Here is a 27252-nt window from a genome sequence, read left to right on the forward strand (position 1 = left end):
TTTGCTTCAAATAGTATATTTATAATGATTAAACAATTATTTTCTACAACTTTTGAAAGCATACATTTGACTGTAATATTACTATGTCTCTGTAAAGGAGCAATCTACTTTCGTAATTGATCTATCATTTAGTACATTAAATAAAAAGACATAAGCTTATAAGTAAAAAAAGTGCTACATGTAGCTTCAGTGCTGACAGAGTCGGATTTAAAAATCTAAGTTACCTAGAATGACAGTGGATCAAGCTGCGATTTTAATATAAGCGAAAAATATTAAATTCCAATGATAGTGAAATTCGAGTAATTTTACTTAGCTAAGACATGTTTAATTCCAAAATATTATGTAATCATAATTTCAAGTGAAATATTTATTTATAATATGAATGCAAATTGACATTAAATAATTATGTTACATTTTCCTATATAAATGAAAATATTAAAAAAGAATCTGGAGGTGGAATTGTGTAAAGCAATCGTAATCATTTGACAGTTCATAACGAACGATAAAATCAGTTTAAGTGTTTGACAGAATAATCGTACGTTATGTTACGTACGTAACTGTCAAATGATAACGATTGCTTTACACAATTCCACCTCAGTTTTATAAAAAACTTATGGGCTGATTTTTCAACCGTCGTATAACTTTTAACTGAAGAATAGTATGAGATATGTCAAAATGTTTATTCTTTAGCAGATATTCAACGATTAAAAAATCAGTCCCAAGTCACCTAAATATCCGAGTAGCTGGCATTTTATGTTCACTAAATTAATATTAGAAAATGAAAAATAAAGAAAAAAAAACAAAAGAGCCATGATGAGGTTCAGCATAGGCTGCTACAAGTCTTGGGTTATGTTATTATTACTGATCAGTAAACAATATTAATTTGAATAAAAGTGCATAACTACTATGTTTTAATTTGTAAATATCTCTAATTATTATTTTCTTGCTTCCTCTGTAGAACGTCAAGCATCTTCAAATCAGTGTTCATCGATAGTTGACTGCTGTCGTCAATCCAATACCGGAACTGCAACTGAGATTTCAAGTCCAATGTCGATAATTCCATGATACTGATGAACCTGGAAATAAAAAGACAGTTGTAATTATTTCGTTTTAATGATTTCATTCTCTTATATTTTATTCGCAAAAAAGGACTATAGGTAATTAAGAAATGACAACATAGAGGTGAGTGGATGCGTGGTAGTATTATCACATAATACCTAATTATTAGTTAAAGTGACATCTAAATAAAATGCGGCAGGCATTTATTGTGTGACATTTGCGTTTAAAATAAGATTTCAAATTATGCATAGAATTAATTTTATAAGAGTAATATTGAACATGTCTCGGAAATGGATTTGCAATAATATACAATAGGGATGATGACTGGGTAATGAAATTAAAATTATATTTAGTCCGTCAGACAGATAATTAGAAAAAAGAATAATTACAGTATTAAATTGAGTTGAAATGTCGCGTGACATCACTTTTGAGTAAAAATTCTACTCAAGCGTGACGTATAGCGCCATTTCAACTCGATGTAGCACTGTTATTATTTAATTATAAAAGAACATAAAAATTATGAGTCTAATATTTTCTAATTATCTGTCTGACGGACAAATAATTGAAATTTTGTCATCTAGCCTATTACTTATCTCATATTTCTTGGTCGTTTAGCGTAATAATGTTAGGTACACTTACTTGTCGTGTCGTGAACTACTATTTGCGTCTTGCGTTTATGTTTTGCTTTCTTTTCTTTCTTTATTCTTAGCCTTCTTGCTTCGTAGAGTAATATTTTACGCATTGAGACAGTAATTTCTTCTTGGCGATATCACTCCTCCTTCCTTGTGAGATGTGATCAATTCTATTTTATTCATGGCGTTTTACCTGTTGGTTAAATTTTGTTAAAAGTATTTTTTATAAAAAAAATGCCTTTAAACAAAGGTAGTAGGCGCGCGTGAACACCTGTCAGTAGAGAGGTTATTATGACCTAACGACAGTACGTGAAAAGAAAAAAGAACACTGGCTGAGTACTCCAAAGATATGCCCAAGCTTAATGTTTATGGTATCTTAACACTTACTATTGATTATTGCGATTGAGTTGTAAAATTGTTTTACTTACATAATCAGAAAAAGGTCGTGTGGTGCATTGTCAGACTCCGGTTCAGTTCAGTATGAAGTAGCGAAACGTAGGTAGCTAAGTATTATATTACATTTTAATTTTTATTATTTCTTCTAGTCTATACCTGAAATAGATGGCATATTAATATTATTAATAATGAAATGTAATAAGACAATTATAATTGTATAATTTATATAAATATAAATCTGAAGATTGAAGTTGCATTTACCTTAATTAGTAGTTAGTTCTTTTTATGTTTATGAATTCTTCAAATTTGCATTATTTTGTCAGGGCTGCGTTATTAATGCTTCATCTTGAGGAACTTGACTTGCGAGTAGTGTGGTGAGCACCATCGTAGCAATTTTAACTTTTGCATCACTCAAGTTTCTCTTTTGGCTTCTATACCTGAAATAATTAATGTAAAATATGTAGTACAGATTAAAATACTAATACATATTAGAAATGCGAAAATTTGGATGTCTGTTACTTTTTCACGCAAAAACTACTGAACGGATTTTGACGAAACTTTACAGTATTATTGTTTATAACCCAGAATAACACTTAGGCTATAATTTATGACGATCTATGACAAACAAAATTTCACGCCGGTGAAGCCGTGGGCAAAAGCTAGTCTTTTTATAAATTAAATAATAATTTTATTAATATTTTTAATACTTACTCTTAGTATCTTTTGAGTGAACGAGTGACAGTCATCTTGATGTCTAATTGAGTATCTTATCCAGATATAAACAGTGATATTACTAATAAATCGTTTGTCATCTGTAATATAAAACATATTAAAATTAGATTTATATTTGGCTATGCATTGTTAGAGTTTACATCGATGTATAATTAGAGACACATCAAAGCATTGCACGGCTCATCTGTGTTTTGTGTGAATGAGATGTTTCCACATTTATAAACAAGTTAGCTGCCACACACTGCCAGCCTGGTTAGTCCATCTGCAAGCTCTATAACATGACATACAATGTTAGTAAAAGACAGCCATAAATATTAGTTAAAGCCAGAGCCTCGTCAGTAAGACAGCAGGGAGCACCGCAGCGGAGCGTCTCACTCTCGCGGTGAGCCACGCCGCTGCCGCCAACAGCCGGCTGTTGGCGCGAGCAGGTGAGGTTGGCACATGGGATAGTACCATAACATTAATTTGATCTTATAATTAATTAAAGGCAAGCCAATGGTTAGTAAGATTAGTTTTGTTATGCACTCTCCCTTCTACTCCCCATCTACCTACATGAAATGTATAACATTAAAAACTGATTTTAATCATTCGCGTCCCACCCATTATAACTAAACGTCAAGCAGTGAGTACATAATGTAACTCATTCATAAATATCGCGTCAAGACATACCTAGACACATAGAAAGACACGGGTCTTTCTATTTTAAATAAAAACCATTTCATGTAGTTAGATCGCCCTACTGGGCGAATTCAATCTTCTAGCTACAATTAGTTAGCAAATAAATAATATGAATATGAATGAATTCTAAGCCAAAGCAGCGCAAGCATTTTAAAGCAGCAAGCAATTGCAAAGCAGCTACTGAAATGAATCCAAAATTTGATAGATTTGCCCGGGTAAGCCGATATTGTATATGATGAATGTTTACGTGTGCAGTAATGTAAGAGAAGATGGGAAAGCAAAGTGAAATGGAATATGAAAAATATCACCCCATTACTGTAAGAGTGGTATATCGGAATATAACGTAATCACTTTGGAATCACCATGACATTAGCGCCTGATTCGGAACAGGAGCCTCCTCAGCCAACCAAACGAAGGAAGAGAGAATGATACCGCTGACTGAACGAACTGATTGACAGGGGAAGACTGTTAGGACGACACCCCCAGCCTGCAGGGGACGTCACTGATCCACGTGGGTGACACAGGCAGACGCCTCAGAGAGGGTGACGCCAACGAAGCGAAGAGTGTGAAGGCGACAGCCAACACAGCACGAGCATAAAGTTGAAGAGGTCGAGCGGAGGGAAGATGCAGGGTTAACGAATCAGGGCAGAGAAAATAACCGGTCGATAATGTCCCGGGTGTCAATCAAACACCTCAGCGTCGACGGAATATCAGGGTGTCCAGGTACAAGTACGAGTATGTCAATATAACAAACAACACGTGGTTCAGAAAGCAATGAGCAATGGATGTGTTCAAATGTAGTTAGTTAATGCCGTCATAAGCGAAACTGAACGAAATTGTTCTCACCAGCATAATAAGGATCGTCGTATAATTGTCATTTTGTAAAATTAATAATGTAACTGTCGCCTTTTTTCGCATTTCTTAAATAAACATTGCAAATACATCATAGGTCTCACTAAAAAAACAGGTACTTTTAAAGGTATATAAAGTGTTATAAACGGTTACAAAAACAAAGTCAAAATTTATTTATTTGTAATTTTAAATAGTACTTAAATATTAATTAACAAGAATAAACATTCTAAAAAATAGCAAGTTACACTTAAAACATAACGTTACTTATTTATTTCAAGAATACTCAAATTTTAACAACTTTTAGTTATTGTTAATTTTATGAAATTGATCAAGTAGCAATTCCTGGCAAAGAAAGAAAATGTCACGTCCATTATGAAAACCCTCTCAACAATAAAATTACCTCATGCATGATAGCAACAACAAACTTGTAAATAAAAGGAGTAACTTTAATATTAAGAAAGTGAAAGAATAATGGTAATAAAATAACAATACCATAAGAAAATTCTAAACTGAAAATATAGTAAACATTCGGTACAAAAGAAGTGAAAACCCAAATAAAAACAAACGGTGTAGTCGATATCCAATGCTCACTTGTCTTCAGCAAGACAAGCGATAGGATGTTTTAACACCTACGACCTACAGTGCTCGAGATCCGTCGCACATCTATCTCATCAACGAGAGAAGAAGGAGGAAAATATTGAACAGAGTAGTTGAAACTGATAAATTATTAATTTTAACTTCAAAGACATGAGGTAATTAGGATAATATTTAGCGAGGGAACAGACAGCAGTTCTCAAAATGAGACCCATTTTTATCACAATTTCATTGTTAGGTTAAAATGGACGAACATAAAATATGTACCTACGTAGGACATTAAAAACAGTGCACTCAAAACAAAATTCTTATTGTTTAAATAAATGAAATTATTAAAAAGTACTATTCTGTAATATGTGAATAAGCTAACAAACATAACAAACTGAATTACAATAAAAACATTATAGGTAGGTGGTAGTCAATATTCATTATTAATTTATAGTTAATATGTACACATTAAGAGAAAAAAGTTTTTGGTTTTATATTAAGTTATTGCAAATTTTAATATTATTAACAAAGACAGGTACTAATTAATAAAAAATATTATTTGTTGTGTAGCAACATTTATGACTTAAATGTGATTAAAAATATGAATTCCTTTTAACTATTCGTATAGTGTCGATTCGAATTAAAAAAGTATGTCCTAAATGTATAACAAGAAAAGCAACGTTATGTTTTAAATGTTTTTAGTTATAAAAAAAAATCAATTTCTTGTAAAATTGTTAAAAAATCTTTATATCATTTGGTTTTGGACTATTATGTATTCGTTAAATATTGATTAAAACCCAGTATTCATAAAAAAACTGAATACTCCATGCAACAAAATACGTTAAGAAGTGTTTAGGATTTTAATTATTAACAGTTTAATGTCAGAGTTAGTTCTAGCTTTAACTACAACACGGATATTTAACCGGATATGTCCTGCGAAAATTGATTTTCTCGCCAAAAATCTTGTTTAAATCTTCTGCAGCCATAACGTGCAGTAACTAATAATATGACGTGATTGGATTACTAATGTTTGGCCAAAAACGTTTCCCAAATTATCACATCGCAAACAACTTATTTCATTCTTTTTATCGAAATATTCATTAACAAGAGGTGATTCTGGCGCTCGGCGGCCGCTACCGCGGCACGCTGCGCTCGCCTTCGCGCGTTAATGGTCACTGTTCTAACCTAACCTAACCCACTATTTTCTGCAATACCTACTTTTTGCAAACATACAATTTTATTATTAAAATTATTGTTTAAGAAAACTATGATCATGTGCCTTATGCTTTGATTTGTGGGTAAGTATATGAAGTGTTAATTTGATCAATCAAATTATTTGGATATTTGGCAAAAAACATTTGCTATACAAAAATTTGCCATAAAAAAACTTGAACAAGTAAAATTTTGCCAAATGATAATATGACCAAATGAATTATTGCATCCCACCGCTCCTGCCAAAAGGCCACGGCATCCTCTCTAATGGTGCGCTTCAATTCCCGGCGCTCCCTGGGGGCCAGTTGGATTCCCTCCTCCGCAAGTCGTCCTGCACGAGAGACTTACAGGTAACGCTGCCGTGCTGCACGACCTGTAAGCCTTCGTGAGTAAAATGAGCGCCGGTCGCTGAGTACTCCCTCCAACCACCTTTGTCATCACAAAAATCGACGAGCATCGGTACCATACGGCCGCAGCGTATGTCATCGTGGCCACATAAATGCCTGCGTACAGCACACTTAGGGCGGGGTATCTCACGCCCCATGACGTCTTGCCAAAACCATTGGCAGCTTGTAAATCAATCAATTTCGCATGCGGCACATAGGACCTAGCCTCGTCGAGGGTCACACCAAGCGATTGCCACATCGTCTGCGTACGCTATTACGTGTACCCACTCAGGACACGGCAGCATCAGGAGGTCGTTGAGCAGGAGGTTCCAAAGTGTCGGGCCCAACATTGATCCCTTAGGACATCCCATGGTACTGCGCTTCCACGACGTTTGAGCCCCTACATAGAGGCCCACACGCCGGTCTGTAAAGTAACTAACCAATGACCTGAAGATATTAGGTGGAGCTCCGGTCTGTTTGACCTTCAACAAAATCATCGGCCACCACGCGTTGTCAAAAGCACCGGAGATGTCCAGGAAGATCAGCTGCACGTATGACGCAGTACTGTTCTCGGTGATCGAGTTAATGAACTTGAGCGCCGTGACCGTAGATCGGCCACGGGTAAAACCGTGCTGAGCGTCAGATATATGTCGGTGCAAGCAGGGAGCGCAGGAGATGATGACGCGCTCCAGGATCTTACCCAGGATTGGCAAAAGAGTAATAGGCCTATAGGCCTTCGGGTCAGAGAGAGGCTTACCGTTTCCCTTCGGGAGGACCAATAGTCTACCTACCTTCCAGATGTCTGTAAAAGAACCTTCAGCAAAGGTGGTGCGATAATAACTTTAAAAAAAAATAAAACCGACTTCAAATGCGTGAACACAAAAAAAAACTAAAAATTAAAAATATTGCGTATAAAAAAGTTCATCCCTAATTTTCCACCCTTGGGGGTGAAATATTTTCTTCAAATTCGCATGAAACCACCCTTTTGATAATACCTATTCAACAAAAAAATAATTGTTCAAATTGATTTATAATCGGCGGAGATATTGCGTATAAAAAAGTTCATCCCCAATTTTCCACCCTTAGGGGTTGTTTTTCTATTATTAAATTTAAATGGGACCACCCTTGAGGTATTACCTATACGCCGAAAAAAGATGTTCAAATCGGTTCATAAATTGGCGGAGTTATCGCGTAACAAACATAGAAAAAAAAACATACGGGTCGAATTGAGAACCTCCTCCTTTTTTGAAGTCGGTTGAAAAGTAACAGTTGCTAAAAGTTTATTTGGGAAATGAAACATTGGCGATAAGTTGTTTGCGAAGCAAAATTTGGCGAAAAGTAATTTGGCCAAACGGAAGGATACCGACGCGATTACTATTAAATCGTAACAAATAAGTTTATGAAATGTTTATTTCTAAATGTAATAATATCAATATAACTTTAAAAAAAAACCGAATTCAAATGCGTGAACACAAATAATACCTATTCAACAAAAAAATAATCGTTCAAATTGGTTCATAATCGGCAGAGATATTGCGTATAAAAAAGTTCATCCCCAATTTTCCACCCTTGGAGGTGAAATATTTTCTTTAAATTTGCATGAAACCACCCTTTTGATAATACCTATTCAACAAAAAAATAATCGTTCAAATTGGTTTATAATCGGCGGAGATATTGCATATAAAAAAGTTCATCCCCAATTTTCCACCCTTGGGGGTTGTTTTTTCTATTATTAAATTTAAATGGGACCACCCTTGAGGTATTGCCTATACGCCGAAAAAAGATTTGTTCAAATCGGTTCATAATTGGCGAAGTTATCGCGTAACAAACATAGAAAAAAAAAAACATACGGGTCAAATTGAGAACCTCCTCCTTTTTTTGAAGTCGGTTGAAAAAAAAGGCGGCATAGGGGCCCGAGCGCCAGCCTCGCCGCACCTTAACCTATTTATTACACTGCATTAACTTAAATTATACTGGTAAATTACTAATATTAGTTAACCATGCCACCACCCCAGAGACATTTTAGTGATAATGACAAATCCAAGATATCTTTCTTTTTATTCTGATGATAGTGATAATTCAGACTGAAAAAAACTTAAACACAATAAGATTGAAGAGGATCCCTTTCAATCGTGTAATATTTTATTACCAATAATGTGACTGTTTTGACACTAAAGTAACCAAAAATATTTTTGGCTATCTATGGGAACTGTGGCAAAGTAATGCTATAACATCACCCCATTCAAAATTAAAAGCGTAAAAATGTGGACAACTTGGTATGACCAGTCCCCGAAGGCAGCGCCTGTTCACAGACATGACGGATGAGCCAGCTATCGCTTCACTCGATCATATTTTAGAGAATGTAACGACCCGCCTCACCACGCCACCACCCCAGAGCCATTTTAGTGAGAATGACAAATCCAAGATATCTTTTTTCATATTCTAATGATAGTAATAATTCAGACTGAAAAAACTCAAACACAATAAGATTGAAGAGGATCCCTTCCAATCGTGTAATGTGTTATTACCAATAATGTGACTGTTTTGACACTAAAGTAACCAAAAATATTTTTGACTATCTATGGGAACTGTGGCAAAGTAATACTATAACATCACCCCATCCAAAATTAAAAGCGTAAAAATCTGGACAACTTGGTTTGACCAGTCCCCGAAGGCAGCGCCTGTTCACAGACATGACGGATGAGCCAGCCATCGCTTCACTCGATCATATTTTAGAGAATGTAACGACCCGCCTCACCACGCCACCACCCCAGAGCCATTTTAGTGAGAATGACAAATCCAAGATATCTTTTTTCATATTCTAATGATAGTAATAATTCAGACTGAAAAAACTTAAACACAATAAGATTGAAGAGGATCCCTTCCAATCGTGTAATGTTTTATTACCAATAATGTGACTGTTTTGACACTAAAGTAACCAAAAATATTTTTGACTATCTATGGGAACTGTGGCAAAGTAATATTATAACATCACCCTATTAAAAATTAAAAGCATAGGAATCTGGACAACTTGGTTTGACCAGTCCCCGAAGGCAGCGCCTGTTCACAGACATGACGGATGAGCCAGCCATCGCTTCACTCGATCATATTTTAGAGAATGTAACGACCCGCCTCACCACGCCACCACCCCAGAGCCATTTTAGTGAGAATGACAAATCCAAGATATCTTTTTTCATATTCTAATGATAGTAATAATTCAGACTGAAAAAACTCAAACACAATAAGATTGAAGAGGATCCCTTCCAATCGTGTAATGTGTTATTACCAATAATGTGACTGTTTTGACACTAAAGTAACCAAAAATATTTTTGACTATCTATGGGAACTGTGGCAAAGTAATACTATAACATCACCCCATCCAAAATTAAAAGCGTAAAAATCTGGACAACTTGGTTTGACCAGTCCCCGAAGGCAGCGCCTGTTCACAGACATGACGGATGAGCCAGCCATCGCTTCACTCGATCATATTTTAGAGAATGTAACGACCCGCCTCACCACGCCACCACCCCAGAGACATTTTAGTGAGAATGACAAATCCAAGATATCTTTTTTCATATTCTAATGATAGTAATAATTCAGACTGAAAAAACTTAAACACAATAAGATTGAAGAGGATCCCTTTCAATCGTGTAATGTGTAATTACCAATAATGTGACTGTTTTGACACTAAAGTAACCAAAAATATTTTTGACCATCTATGGGAACTGTGGCAAAGTAATGCTATAACATCACCCCATCCAAAATTAAAAGCGTAAAAATCTGGACAACTTGGTTTGACCAGTCCCCGAAGGCAGCGCCTGTTCACAGACATGACGGATGAGCCAGCCATCGCTTCACTCGATCATATTTTAGAGAATGTAACGACCCGCCTCACCACGCCACCACCCCAAAGACATTTTAGTGAGAATGACAAATCCAAGATATCTTTGTTCATACTCTAATGATAGTAATAATTCAGACTGAAAAAACTCAAACACAATAAGATTGAAGAGGATCCCTTCCAATCGTGTAATGTGTTATTACCAATAATGTGACTGTTTTGACACTAAAGTAACCAAAAATATTTTTGACTATCTATGGGAACTGTGGCAAAGTAATACTATAACATCACCCCATCCAAAATTAAAAGCGTAAAAATCTGGACAACTTGGTTTGACCAGTCCCCGAAGGCAGCGCCTGTTCACAGACATGACGGATGAGCCAGCCATCGCTTCACTCGATCATATTTTAGAGAATGTAACGACCCGCCTCACCACGCCACCACCCCAGAGACATTTTAGTGAGAATGACAAATCCAAGATATCTTTTTTCATATTCTAATGATAGTAATAATTCAGACTGAAAAAACTTAAACACAATAAGATTGAAGAGGATCCCTTTCAATCGTGTAATGTGTAATTACCAATAATGTGACTGTTTTGACACTAAAGTAACCAAAAATATTTTTGACCATCTATGGGAACTGTGGCAAAGTAATGCTATAACATCACCCCATCCAAAATTAAAAGCGTAAAAATCTGGACAACTTGGTTTGACCAGTCCCCGAAGGCAGCGCCTGTTCACAGACATGACGGATGAGCCAGCCATCGCTTCACTCGATCATATTTTAGAGAATGTAACGACCCGCCTCACCACGCCACCACCCCAAAGACATTTTAGTGAGAATGACAAATCCAAGATATCTTTGTTCATACTCTAATGATAGTAATAATTCAGACTGAAAAAACTCAAACACAATAAGATTGAAGAGGATCCCTTCCAATCGTGTAATGTGTTATTACCAATAATGTGACTGTTTTGACACTAAAGTAACCAAAAATATTTTTGACTATCTATGGGAACTGTGGCAAAGTAATACTATAACATCACCCCATCCAAAATTAAAAGCGTAAAAATCTGGACAACTTGGTTTGACCAGTCCCCGAAGGCAGCGCCTGTTCACAGACATGACGGATGAGCCAGCCATCGCTTCACTCGATCATATTTTAGAGAATGTAACGACCCGCCTCACCACGCCACCACCCCAGAGACATTTTAGTGAGAATGACAAATCCAAGATATCTTTTTTCATATTCTAATGATAGTAATAATTCAGACTGAAAAAACTTAAACACAATAAGATTGAAGAGGATCCCTTTCAATCGTGTAATGTGTAATTACCAATAATGTGACTGTTTTGACACTAAAGTAACCAAAAATATTTTTGACCATCTATGGGAACTGTGGCAAAGTAATGCTATAACATCACCCCATCCAAAATTAAAAGCGTAAAAATCTGGACAACTTGGTTTGACCAGTCCCCGAAGGCAGCGCCTGTTCACAGACATGACGGATGAGCCAGCCATCGCTTCACTCGATCATATTTTAGAGAATGTAACGACCCGCCTCACCACGCCACCACCCCAGAGACATTTTAGTGAGAATGACAAATCCAAGACATCTTTTTTCATATTCTAATGATAGTAATACTTCAGACTGAAAAAACTTAAACACAATAAGATTGAAGAGGATCCCTTTCAATCGTGTAATGTGTTATGACCAATAATGTGACTGTTTTGACACTAAAGTAACCAAAAATATTTTTTACTATCTATGGGAACTGTGGCAAAGTAATATTATAACATCACCCTATTAAAAATTAAAAGCATAGGAATCTGGACAACTTGGTTTGACCAGTCCCCGAAGGCAGCGCCTGTTCACAGACATGACGGATGAGCCAGCCATCGCTTCACTCGATCATATTTTAGAGAATGTAACGACCCGCCTCACCACGCCACCACCCCAGAGACATTTTAGTGAGAATGACAAATCCAAGATATCTTTTTTCATACTCTAATGATAGTAATAATTCAGACTGAAAAAACTTAAACACAATAAGATTGAAGAGGATCCCTTTCAATCGTGTAATGTGTAATTACCAATAATGTGACTGTTTTGACACTAAAGTAACCAAAAATATTTTTGACCATCTATGGGAACTGTGGCAAAGTAATGCTATAACATCACCCCATCCAAAATTAAAAGCGTAAAAATCTGGACAACTTGGTTTGACCAGTCCCCGAAGGCAGCGCCTGTTCACAGACATGACGGATGAGCCAGCCATCGCTTCACTCGATCATATTTTAGAGAATGTAACGACCCGCCTCACCACGCCACCACCCCAGAGACATTTTAGTGAGAATGACAAATCCAAGACATCTTTTTTCATATTCTAATGATAGTAATACTTCAGACTGAAAAAACTTAAACACAATAAGATTGAAGAGGATCCCTTTCAATCGTGTAATGTGTAATTACCAATAATGTGACTGTTTTGACACTAAAGTAACCAAAAATATTTTTGACTATCTATGGGAACTATGGCAAAGTAATGCTATAACATCACCCCATCCAAAATTAAAAGCGTAAAAATCTGGACAACTTGGTTTGACCAGTCCCCGAAGGCAGCGCCTGTTCACAGACATGACGGATGAGCCAGCCATCGCTTCACTCGATCATATTTTAGAGACATTTTAGTGAGAATGACAAATTCAAAATCTTTCTTTTTAATTTAATAAAAATAACAATTCAGACTGAAGATAATCTTGACAATGGAGGGGATCACTTTATTGTCATAATGTTTTATTACTAATTTATGATATTAATTTATGCAACATAGTATTAAAAATAGGTCAAGTTGCGGCGGGAGTGGCCCCTTGGCCATCCCTAAAGCCAACTGTATTTTTTTACATACAATATAAAAAAAATCGGAAAACCGCGGTTTAGATAGCAAGAAACAAACGGACATATTCATTACGTCACGGTCATTGCATGGGTTCAAATATTATATGTGCTCCCTCGAAAACCTACTCTCCACATAACCGTTTAAAGCACTTTATATATCTATAAAAGTACCTATTTATGTTCTTCAGTGTAACCTACGACGCAGCGTGCATTGCTTATTCAAGTAATGCGAAAAAAAAGGCTACCCCTGTACATTATTTCAGCTTCAACCAAACCAACGCGTGCAGATTGCCATCGCCGGCGCGATCATAAGCCAATGACTGGTCGTGCGACCTGTCATTCGCCTGTGATCGCGTCGGCGATGGTGATTTGCACGCGTTGGTTTGGTTGAAGCTTACTTTTACAAAATGACAATTATACGATATCCATTATATGCTGGTAAGAACAATTCCGTTCAGTTACACTTAAAACGGCATATAACTAACAAAAAATCAACACACCCATTGCTCATTGCCTCCGGAACCATGCATATGTTTGTTATATTGGCATACTCGTACTTGTACCTAGACTTCCTGACATTCCGTCGACGCTAAGGCATTCAATTGGCACAAGTGGGACATTATCAAGCGGTTATTAACCTTACCTTGATTCGTCACCCCTGCATCTTCTCTCCGGTCTCTTCCCCCTCAACTTCACGCCCGCAGCTATGCGGCTGTCGAACTCCACACTCTTCGCTTCGATGTCGTTACCTTCCCCAAGACGTCCGCCGGTGTTTCCCACAGCATCAGCAACATCAGCCCACAGGCTGGCGTGTCCCCCCAACAGTCGTCCACGTCTATCCTTCAGTTCGCCCTTCAGTGATATCATAACATCTCTTCTTCAATTTGGTTGACCGAGAAAGCTCCTATTCTAAAATCAAACACCAATGTAAATGGATTTATACTCCAAGTGACGACGCTATACCGATCCACCCCTACAGTGTAGAGATGATATTTAACATAGCCCATTCCCCCGATACTTCACTATCTCCACTCACACCACCACACACGCATAACTCATATACACAAAACCAACATGCCCAAACAAAAACCACCAAATTTTGAATTCATGCGAAATGAGTATAAAAAAGCAAAAATAAATAAATAATGCACGTGTATAGGCGTGTCAGCTTGATTTTAATTGATTTTAAAATATATTTACACAAAAGAATTGTCAATTGATTGATGAGGTGAATTATATTTACACTTTCCGAGAAACTGCGTAAAAATAAAAAAATATATAAAAAAAAGTAATCTAAAGAAGCTGCGGGTACACTACATTATTAAGCAAAAGTTTATCGTCGACTAATTTATCGCGCGAAACTAAAATTTTGATATCCGATTTTTCTTGGACCCGACCTAACGCTACGTACAATTGGCCATGACTGAACACGTCCGACCGCAAGTCTACGCCTACCCGATTTATAGTCTGCCCCTGACTCTTATGAACAGTCATGGCATAACACAGAGCTAAGGGGAATTGCCGTCGCGTCATTTCGATGGGGCTGTCCGGTTCGATTGGAGCTTTAAACAAGATACGCGGAATCAAAAATTCGTTTGTTTCGCCTGGCTTGCGAACGGTTATAATGCGCGGCGTAGTTTTCACGACGATAACTTTTGTGCCATTGACCAGTCGGTCTGAAAAACTAAGATTGCGGATTATCATGCACACGCATCCTACTTTTAGTGTTAGATCATGTTCTGGAACACCCTTTGGCTGCAGTTTATTTAACGCGTCCGCGCCTAAAAATATATCGTCCGCGTTATCGGAAAGGACTTTATCGATTGAATAAAAGTGTAACGGTTCCGACTCTACTCTATCTAATACTATGGAATTAATTTCCCTAACGTTTTGATTGTGTGTGGTGAGTATTGCTCGACCAGCACACGTGTCCGGTTCAATAATGACAACATGTGAAAAAACAAAATCTATTAAATCGTTCAAATCTGTAACATAAGAAAGGTGGGAAGTTAAATCTACTAAATTTAAAATTGAACGATTTACCTTTACTGTTTGAACCGGCAATTGATTCGATCCCAGTTTTAATAAAAAGTCAGAATACTCTGGGTCGTCTCTGTTACGTTGGGAAGTGCTCAAGTTGAAAATTTTAATTTGTTCCCAAATCGGTGAGGACTTGACTGAACAATTGATTACGTCAGAGTTACTTTTAGCTTTTACTACGACAGGAGGTATCTGACGGAAATCTCCTGCGAAAATTACGATTTTCCCACCAAAAAGCCTGTTACACTTCATCAAATCGCGGAGAGACCTATCAAGCAGGTGAATTAAATATTTGTGAGCCATAGGGGCTTCGTCGTAAATAATAACGTCAGCTTGTCGAACAAGCTCAGCGCGCTGCGAACCATTGGTAATGCTCCAGTAACCAAGATCATCTACGGGGTTGAGGGGGAATTTAAACATGCTATGTGCCGTAATGCCGCCTACGTAATTTTGCGCCGCGATACCTGAACTCGCCGTACACAAGACAATTCCTGAATTTCCGCGTGCGTGTGCAGTAATTACATTTAAAAGCAAAGTTTTACCTGTTCCGGCAGGCCCGTCAATAAAAATGGCAGTATTGTTAGAGTTTCGGAACTCGCTGTCACTCAGGAGAGTGTGAATATAACTAAACACGAGGTTTTGGTCGGGGGATAATTTTGGTAGCCAGCTACTCACGAACGTGTTTAACTCGTCGCGATTATATTCGACGCGCTCGCGGCCTACTTCGGTCGAATCGTCTATAACGTCCGGTAACCCTTGCTCGACAAGGGATGTCCCATGTTTACGCAATAACCGGTCGATTTGGACGAGACAAAGTTTGTACGCTTTTTCTGCGTCATCGGATAAACGCTGCAAAAAATCCTGACCAATTAAATGTTTGTACTTATCCCACAAAGAAACGACCCTAACCCCGTTCACAGCTAAGAGTACGAAAAAGCTACGCAGCCGTGGTCCAGTCAAAAATGTAGATGCTTCCTGCATAGCAATCTCATACTCCGCTTCGTCGTCCGCGATCCCGAGAGCTTTCGCAGCTTCCTGGAAAGTTTTGCACAAAGGACCACCAAGTTTATATAAATCGTCGTAACTACGACACGGCTGAGACGCTAAAAGTAGACGCAAGTAAAATAATTCACCTCTGCTTGGCGCGACCCAGAATAAACGCGATACTAATTCGCCCCTTTGCCGTCTGGTCAAAAATTTATTGTTACTTAATTCATAGATTTCTACATTTTTTGTGGTGGGACGTCGTGAATGTACAATAAACCGCTCGTAAAAATCTAAGTACGTTATGTTATCAAACTGTTCACCGAGAGGCCTTTTAAAATAAGTTATTAAGTCCGAATGAGCGCGGCGCGCGGCATCTGCTTCGGTTCCCGGCTTGAAAAAGATGGATTGTTGGCCCTCAAGGTGTACGGCGAGCTGCTTTACGTTCGGTTCGCGAGCTGTTACGTCAAACTCTAAAATGCGCCACGTCGCTTCGCAAGAACCAAGGTAACGTTTGGTGACATACTGCTCGATTTCGTTATTTTTATTTGAATCAGGAACGACTGTAACGCGCGATTCGTCAGGACCTTTGGTCATGTATTTGAATAGATATTTGACGATCGCGCGTGCGGAATATGCTAATAAATTTATGTGACAGTCATACTTAAGGAGAAGAGCGGCATTGTACGGAACGACCCACAAATCACTAACCGTTATGTCTCTATTTCTAAATTTAATGGTGGCTTGGTTTTTACTATCACGGCGTAAATGAACAAAACCTTTGTCATCGCAGTAAGTTACAGCCGTTTCAGATTTAGGGAAATACTTTGTGCATTTCATTTTTTCAGTATCCCAACATGGCAAATCTGTTCTATGTGGAGGTCCACATGGGCCGTGTATCATGTGATCAAGCACAGCCTTGCGTAATCTACCACCTGCCTCAGAAGGAGGAGGGATATCTGCCCTTACAAATTGATCGATTTCAAAATTTTGTATGGGACCACCCCCTTCGATTCTAAAACAAATGTGGGCATGGGGCAGTCCTCGTTTTTGAAACTCTATGACATGCATAATATACATACATCTACCAAACCAAGCACCAGTTCTAAGGTCTTTTAAAAGTTGTGCGAGTTTCAAGTTAAAAACTCTCGCACAAATTAAAGGATTAGGCCTTTGTCCTTGTGGAGTAGATTGTTGGATCTCGGGCCACTTTGGATTGCATGTCATCGTTAAAAAGTATGATGGAGTGCCCAGTCTATTGACCAGTGCAATCGCATCCATATATTTAGTTTTCATATACCGTGGACCTCCAGTAAATGTATTGGGCAGATAGACACGTCCCGGCACAACACCACCCTCTCCCCGTATGGTTTCATCTGCTGCTATCTGGTTACTAATTTCTACCGAGTTTTCTACTTCCTGAAGGGGAGCAGATCTAAGAGCAGCATCTGAGGAATGATTCTGCATGTTAAAAATGTACCTAAGTCGTTCCTCTGAAATTCTACAAAACATATCTACTATCCATTCCTCAGAAAGTCTGCTCAACTCTGAAAACCGCGGCTCAGATAGCAACAAACAACGGACGTATTTATTTTGTGTTAGTTTTACGCCGTTGTTATCGAGTCTATTCGGTAACCAACCGGGATTACCGTGTGGATACAGCAAAGGATATTGGAAAGTTTCATACAGCGGATGTAAAATGTCTACAGTGTGCGGTTTTCGAGCACCTATGCGCCATATGACTATAGCTTTAGGAATATAGCGTTCGCGTTCTGTGCTCAGAATTGCGGCTATTTCCGAACCGATTGGCATGTCTCCTAAAATATTACCATGGGAGCGTCGCGACGTGGGTTCAAATATCAAATGTGCCTCCTCGGAAGGCTCCTGACTTAAACGTTTAAAACAATCTATGTACGGACTAACATTATGCATAAAATTAGTAATGCAGCGAACTACCTCCATGTCTAAATTTTGGCTTACAGCTGTCCTTTCCCTTTCGTCGTAAATGTACATACCGATAGGATTATATGTGTCAGTGTAAGCTAAATCAAAAACGCGATGGTAAGTTCGGCCCTGAATTTTTAAGAAAGACACACCGGAATTTGGTTGATGAAAACCATGAGAAACGCCTAATGCGCTAAACGAAAACAAATTATTGAAAGCTCGCGGTCTTAGAAGGAAAGCTGGGTGGGAATAGAACTCTTCGGTTAACGGCGGTAAATTTTGAACATTATATGCTCCAGAACCACAACACCACTTGACTCTACCTTTTTCCTCAACAAAAATTCGCGCCTGACATTGAGGACATCTATGACTGTCATTCAAAGATAGTTTTTTGAAAGAATGAGTCTGAATTGAATCTAAGTCATCGTTTTGTTTTTGTCCGATCAAAATATTGGAGTTACGTAACGCGGGCTCTAAATTTCGATTTACTGTATCGTACTGTTTCAACGATTCGCGTTTTAATTCCGGGTTTTGTTCTGAGTATCGTTTTACCGCTTCCCTATTAACCGACGGATTACTTTGAATGTAACGTTTTACCGCGTCCCTGTGAACGGAGGGATTGTTTTGAGAGAATCGTTTAACCGCGTCCCTATGAACGGAGGGATTTTTTTGTGCATAACGTTTAACCGCGTCTCTATTGATAGTTGGGTTCTGGGTAGCATAACGTTTTACAGCCTCTCGGTGTCTAAGAATTTTGGCTGACGTTACGTTACTAACCCGACCGCTATTTAAATCAACTCTATCAATTACAACGACTGGCTTTAATTTCAATTTGACATCAGAATGTGTAGTACTGACGGACAAAGGTTTCGCATCATGGGCAATTTTTAACGCAGTTAAATCTACTCTTTCAAGAACCACAACTGGTTTTAATTTTTCATTAATTAATTTAGATTTTTTCGGTGCGGAAGAATCTACTTTAGATTTAGATGATCTCTTTTTTTTGGGCCGACCTCGTTTGGTTGATTGCACCGGTGCAATGTCTATTGATTCTAACTCAACTTTTTCAAGGACTACGACAGGTTTCAACGTTGTTAATTTCGCGTCGCGTGGCTCGAGTGGGACGACGGGATCCAAGTTTAGCGCAAAATTTACTACAGTTAATTTATGTATAGAATATTGCGCCGAGGTATACGCATGTCCTATGAACAGTAATTTTGCGAGATCTTCTAAATTTTGGCAACAAAACAAACGCGCCTTATTTTGAGTTTCGTCCCGATGATTAAATTTATTATTGATGCCAACCGCATGGCTATTAAATAAATAAAATTTGTTGCCAAATTTCCAAAAAGAAACCGTATAATTGTTCCCGGTGAACAAGTAACTATCCCGAGTATCGTTACGTTCGCGAGTGAATACACGGTCGCGCAAAATATGAACTAACTGCAATGTTGCAACATCAACATCGCGCAGTGAAGCTGGAAAAAGCCCGTTTTCAATCCAGTTGGGTTCCATTGCATTAATTTTAACTGCGAAGTTCCCTACTCGATAATCATTTGGCAATTCGTCTGGTAATAAAAAAACGTGGTCCCGAGGTTTACACTGCAAGTAAAGTAAATCACCGTACTGAAGAATAGTATTGATATCCGCAACATCAAACACGGCCCGATTTTTAATAACTGACAAAGCGGATGCACATGCTGACATGGCTACACACTGTGCATTATTACCTTTATACCGTGCATCGCCTTGATGGGACAATCCTTTACCAGAAATTAATAATTAATAATAGTCTGATTGACAATGAAGTTGCGCTTATTATGCATTACGAATACATAATTTAAAAGAAAGTAATTTGCTTCGAAATACAAAATGCAGGTGGTTTCTTTATTTTCAGATAATATGCGGATACCTTATCAAGACAAAAATAACGAAAACTCTAAAAAGATTCAAGTCAATCTTCTCTTAAAATTATTGTCATAAAATATAAATGTGTAAAGAATGCAACTTCAGTATCTAAATTGAATGATAAAAAGTGTTATAGATTTATATGACACAGGGAAGATAATTAAAAATTGGTCACATAATTAATGCTAATTTTCAACTCAGTTATGTAATAGGTATTATAAAAATACTTTCATTATCTTCTAACACTCTCCGCTAAAATATCTAAAGCATTTTGACAAGGCCTTAGAACATCACCTTAAAGCAATATCAATCATGCTAATTTTGAGGTACACACAGAAAACAAAATGACAAACTATAGTGCCAACAAATTTTCTGAAAATAAATCGTCAATAAATTCATATTCAGTTATAAATGGTTATGCAATGAACAAGTGATAAATTTTACAATGCCTACCTGATTAATTACTTTTATTGTTTTGGTAATTGAAATTAAGTTTGTTTTTTACTAATAAATAAAAGAAATTAAATTAAATTTAAAAGTAGATATACCTACCTATAGAGACCTACCTAAACCGAAAATCCAAACTCATACAATTAATAGCAGCTAGTGCTAATAGTAATAAGAAGTTTAATGTAAACAAAAGTTTGAAATTTTTATTATAATTGAACAACAACATTACCTATTAAGTAGGTAGGTAATGTATCCAAATTACTAAAGAAAACAGTAAATTGTATTAAAAACCAATGCCTACCAGTTAAGGTATGTAATGATGGAAATCAATGATTATACAAATTAGTATTAACCTATTTTACTGTAACTGTACCATTTTGCAGTAAGTTCATATTACAACAAGTAATTTTATTAGGCTAATCCTACCTAAAAAATGCATTGCATTGATACAATATTTCCTAAAATAAAACTAATGTAAATTTAAATAGCAGGCTTACCTAACCCCATTGAGACAATAAGTAGGTACCTAATTTCTGCTTATCAAACATACCTAAATAATATGAATCAAAATAAATTTAGAATTTATGTTTCTGTAAAAATGAAAAATAATTAAAAAATTTATAGGACCTTAGATTAATAATCTAAGTAGGTATAGGACTAATTTCAAACATGATGAATATAGCTAACTACACTCAATTGGTGCACATCTATTTGAATTTAATTAATTTATGACAAGAGATAAAAATTAAATGTTATTAATACCACTATTCAAGTAAGTAAATTATAATTAGTATAATTATTAATCTTGATTTATAAAAGGCTAGATATTATGGTCAGATCCAGACTTGTACAAGTTCAAAAAAAAGTACCTATACCTAGTAAGATGAATGTTAAATCAGAATTCAACGCACTAAATTGAAAATATTGATAAATAAATACAAATATAACAAGCGCAGGATATAAGTAGTATCAAATGCAAATAATCCTATTGCAAATCTGAAGGTTTTCAAATAATATTTAAACTGCATTGATATTACTTACCAATATTTGAGAAGGATTCAATCAAGTTCTTATTATTGATTTGATTTCAGAGCAAATCAATTATTTTAACTACACTGAAACATTAATTAAATTAGATGTGATTCAATAAATGCTTTGTTTATAATAAGAACTAAAGTTATGCTTACTTGTGTATTTTAAATACCTAATGTAACACCAATTTCAACAGTAAATAATCCTACATGTAAAATTATTTTACATAACTATTCAATGAAAACCATCTCAGAGTAAGATGTAAATAATTTTTTTTAACAAATAATGTGACTTTATGTTCATCAACAATGAAATGATAACTTGCCTGTTAGGACATTATTAATTCAAGTACCTTGTGTGGAATTCACATGTTTCAAAATATAAAGATTTCTTACGTGTTATTAACTATTTACTGTTAGGCATGGACCTTTTTTTATAGATCCATGATTGTAGGTAGGTGTAGGTAATATAAATAACTTGGCAAATAGAATAAGGGGCTACGCCCTTGTCAACCATATTTAGAAAATGTGTAAAGTTATCGACTTGAAAAAGCTAGATCTTAACGAACAGACTCAAAATAAAGAAACAACGATAGAGAAATCCTATAAACTTGCAGTTATGAACTACCTACAACACCATTGCCATGTCAATTATAAAAAGAAGAAAATGGCGGTCCATAACTATTCATCAAAGCCAAACATAGTTTATTTTTAACGAACCAAAGGACCTAAACACAGAAAATAATGGAAAGAAGAACAAATAAGACTTACCCGTGGCGATGCAGACGGCCGTGGTGGAATCGTAGTTGAAGCGGGGCATCGTGAAACTGCAATTATACACATTGAATGAACTAAAGAACCACAAATTATTGCACTGAAAAACCTAAAATACACTTAAAACTTCGATCATTACACTTTAAAAAGTTTTAAACCATAAAAAGTTGTTTGTTTAACATTATTTCATTTGTTTTACAATGGCGTCCCCTTCAACAAAAATCATGCCTACACTAACGGAACGATGAAAAGAAACAATTAAGTTGATATATCATCAAAATTGATTTGTACAATAGTATTTTGTTATTTGACAAACCTATGGATAGTAATTTTAATAATATTTACACTTATCTTACCGCGATGAAACAAGATGCAAAACAGTTGCGACCGAGAGGGAGGCGGAAGTGAATGAGCGCGAAATGTCTCACTCAACTTTTTTTGGCCACAAAACTTATGACCATAGACAACTTTTGTTTGGTGGTGTTTAACCTATTGGTCACCAACCTATTTCGCCTGGAACAGTAAAAAAATATATTTCTGTTTTGAAAATAAAGATTTAGGGTTTTAGGCAATCGCAAAAATACGCATAAAATAACTAAAGCATTTCTATAAGTATTTTTATCAAAGAAATATTGCACGGAAATGTTAAACGTTTTGTATTTTAAAAAAGACCATGGCGCTCTAAAGGTTATACTAATTTATATTAATATATTAAGATATCAAAACGTTCAAAATGTGTTGCTGTACACGCTGTACACGAGCCGGTGTTCTCTTTTAAGATATTTATAGATATTTGTAAGTGATAAATTAATGTGATTACTTTCTTACTTTTACCTCGACTGTCGGTAATTATTATTAATAACTGGTAAGTAACATAATATACATAAATTAAAACGAACTGTCCCACCCGTGACAGTAACAGGGGGGCGCCACCACCGTCAATACCGAATCGCTGGTTCCAATTTTTGCCACGTTGGAAACTATATAGTTGAAATGATGGTGGCGCCCCCTTGTCAATGTGTTTGGTGACACGGTTCAGTTTAAATTAGTTCATCTATATGACTGTAAGTAATGAACAGCGCAGCCGCCGCCGGTCTTATTGATCCTTGAGGGGATAATGACATTAATTAATCAGTAAGACGTACTATGGATCGAAATAGCGATTTATGGACATATTGATTTTTTTCTTTCACAATGTCTATTTGAAAAAAATACTTATCGAACGTAACTTACGTTATTCTGATGAATAAATGTCGTTAAAAGTTTTTCTCTAAAATCAATAGTTAGGCTGGAAAGAATATTTTCCATTTTCGTTGTATGGAATGAAACTTAAAGTGGTCAATTTCGACTAAGCCTATGGCTTGTTGACTATAATCCTAAACTATCAGCGCGCGCCTAAAGTTGCCCGTTCAGAAGTTACAAGGTTCCAAAATATGAGTTAAATATTTGTCAGTAATTTAAGGTTAATTTGAATTGTTAACGTATGGAATCTTTATATTTTCGTTGAATCTTTAAAGATATTCCAAAAAAAGTCACTTTTACTAACTTTTTTTTCATTTTTCAGAACCACATAACTTGTGAACGGGCAACTTTAGGCGCGCGCTGATAGTGTAGGATTATAGTCAACAAGCCATTTCATTCCATACAACGAAAATGGAAAATATTTTTTTCCAACCAAACTATTGGTTTTAGAGAAAATCTAACGACATATATTCATCAGAATAACGTAACGTATCGATAGGTATTTTTTTCAAATAGAAATTATGAAAAATATCGCTATGTCCATAAATCGCAATTTCGATCCATAGTGTGACGTAACCTATCAATATGAATTTAAAAAATAGAAGTTGTGAAAAAAAAACGCTGTCCAAAATTTCGCTTTTCGATCGATCCATAATAGAAGTTTTTTTTTTAAAACATGATGATGACATTCACAACACTAAAAAATTATTATTTTTATCTCATAAAGATAAAAGTAAATTATGCCTGCTCCACTTTTACCTACTTTCGAGGGACCTTAATTTTTCAGTCGTACAAAACAAAATTTGACAGAAGGGCGCTACACGGGTTAAAATTCACTTTTTTATTTTATTATTTTTGTCCTTTGACGTTTCAAAATCTTTTGATTAAATTTCCGAACGAAACATCCTATCACTCTCTAATCTATGGTCCCTACACCCCCCCTCTTGACAAACTGTCAAACAAAAGTTTGTTTTGATTTGGTTGGTGTTGTTCGAATGAAATTAATAAGAATAGTTACTTACATACATATCTCAAAGAAATAATCTATAGCTGAAACAAGTGATCTTAAAAATAATAGTAACAGAAGCCTTGTACAATATTACAACAATATCTGAGTTTTCAATGTGATACTGTTACGTTAACTCTATGCATATTTTGCCCGTGTAAAATAAAGAGAATAGTGATTGCAACGTAAGGTAATGCTTGATGATAACTATGAAACGTTTGATAATTGATGGCACTATTAATTATTCAATAATATTTAAGAGGTCAAAGTTTTTGAGGATGAATGTTTTTTACTCTTGCACTCTAAAAGTATTGTACAGTTTTGATGAAATTGTTTAAGCCTTATAGGCTGAGTTGCACCATCTTACTTTAACAAACATCAAAAATCTATCAAACTTCATTCAGAAAACACCAGTTATCGTTAAAGTAACGGTCAAAGTTAGGTAATGCAACTGAGCCTTAATGTTTACAACAAAATGTAAGCACAATATCTATCAATTTAATTAAAGTTATATATTTTACTTTTCAGATGTTAAAGTGATCAATAATGATGTACAACTTGTCCCGGAAAACCAATATTTAATGAAAATTAATAAAATCTTAACAAATGAAAGTAAACTGTTCATAATTCCAAAATATTTAATTGAACATAAATTGATTATTATCTTTAAATAAGCCTTCTTAATAAATGAGTGTTTTAAATTCATTGGGTTTTAATTAATATATAATATCTAATAAGTTGAGATAAAAATGATATAGGAATGTTATCAACTGAACTAAGTAAATATATAATAAAGTGTATCAATCAATCATCAATGTTAATGGAGTTCAAGATAATAGTAATATTTTGATGGTAATGATACAGACGGAGACAAGGCTATTTTCATAAATAAAAATAGATAAATAAAATCTTTTAAATACACTAAACTTTTGGCTCTTGTGCATAAAATCTTACTTTTACAGGCATGGTATGCAGCTAAATGCATAAAATAAATTATTAAGTAAATACTTTTATTTTTCTTACTGTTATAATTTTGCTGTGTGTAGGTTTTTCATATCCAGATTTTTTCTTAGAGATTATTAGTTTTCTTTGTGTAGTGAAGTACTATAACACTAACTTTATTTATTAGTAAGAAGGCAATACTTATCACATTTAGTCTCAACATTTGTCATAATAATATAGGTACGAGAAGGTACTTTAGTAAGTCCTGTTCTTTATATTTTAATAAAATATAAAAATATACTACCCATAATCAAACCAACTGAAATCTATTAAAAATTACAACCTGTATTTTTATTGCATCAATCGTTAGGGTTACATATTATTATGTATAAGGATGAAATCTCTCTAACAAACTTGATAAATCAAATAAAATGAAAACCATGAAATCTTTCAATGCAGTTCTCTTTCTTTTCAAAAACAAAGGAATGTTTTCTTTCAGTAAAATTTTCTATCTACAGTATTATGAGTACTTACTTTCCCTCTAGGTAGCATTACAAAATTCCACCCTGTATATACAATAATATTTATTTAATTAATTTATAACTACAATTTATAACACACAAAAGTTAGTGAGATGGCTGAAAGAAATTTCAGTTACATTTTAATGAAACTACCTACTATGATATACATAATGTTTTTTTTTAACAACATTTATTTCTCATTAAAAACATTACAGTCACTTACATGAGAAATTAACAAATTTTATGTAGGTAGATAAGTCAGAACAAGCAGATAAAGCTAATGATAAAGCCAGTTCTATTTCTTTTTAAAAATAAAGGAATGTTTTCTTTGAGAAAAAATTTCTATCTACAATATTAAGAGTTCTTTCCCTCCAGGTGGCATTACAAAATTCCACCCTGTATAGTAGTAATATTTTGTTAGTTATGTTTGGTCTAATCTACTTTTTAAATTTCTTTCAAATTATGTGCTTAACTATCTATGTACATAATTATGTAGGTAGTTAGGTATTTACAAAGAAAGCTTTGGCGTGCCGCGTCAGTTGCTGCTAAGGCGTAAGTAATCATTCGACTTGCACTTTGGTTTTATGTTCCTATATTATTTCATAATGCCCGCTCGTTGCACAAGTACCTATAACCTATGTACAAGTTTCTGATTCTTGCTTAAGAAATATTATGAATTAAAATCTATAAAAATGTGTAGGATATAACTACCCACAAGACACGGGAGGAGCAGTTACTTAGTGGGTTATGGTGGGGCTCATCACCTTGCCAGATAGGTAAGGACCATGTCGCAGTCAGATTGTATAATCCGCCGTTTTACATTACAGCTAGGCATTTTGCATTACAGCTCTGTTTTGTAATACGGCGGATTAACGTTTAGCCGGATTGAATACGGCTGAATGAAAATCCGCCGGAATGTATTCGGCGCCAAACGTTCTTCAATACGGCTAGCCGTAATGTAAAACAGCGTGTCATTACCCGCCGCTTTGACTGTTTTTAGTTCCTATTTTCAATACCGTGGCGCTGCCGGACAAAGTGGCTATGGATTCTGGTGTTCGGCGGAATCCTACACAATATTATTAGTGTAAAAATATGAAATCATGGCAGTGGCCGGTGAAGATAATTTTATCTTAAAGA

At 35.7% G+C, this 27252-nt stretch overlaps 1 long non-coding RNA gene across 3 annotated transcripts; it reads right to left on the minus strand.

The window, feature by feature from the left end:
• Positions 1-22854, minus strand: LOC135087383 (uncharacterized). 3 transcript variants are annotated; one of them, XR_010260786.1, is made up of 7 exons: positions 22761-22854; positions 22402-22457; positions 2799-2899; positions 2349-2524; positions 2120-2243; positions 1699-1884; positions 1-1076 (listed from the first exon to the last, which is right to left on the minus strand). It is a non-coding gene; the product is annotated as an uncharacterized LOC135087383 (long non-coding RNA). The 3 variants fall into 3 exon arrangements; XR_010260787.1 differs by lacking the exon at positions 22761-22854 and adding an exon at positions 22544-22558; XR_010260785.1 differs by lacking the exons at positions 22402-22457; positions 22761-22854 and having other exon boundaries at positions 2799-3557.
• Between the last annotated feature and the right edge of the window lie 4398 nt (positions 22855-27252).

The sequence above is a fragment of the Ostrinia nubilalis genome (assembly GCF_963855985.1).
Source record: "Ostrinia nubilalis chromosome W unlocalized genomic scaffold, ilOstNubi1.1 SUPER_W_unloc_11, whole genome shotgun sequence".
NCBI classification, from domain to species: Eukaryota; Metazoa; Arthropoda; class Insecta; order Lepidoptera; family Crambidae; genus Ostrinia; species Ostrinia nubilalis.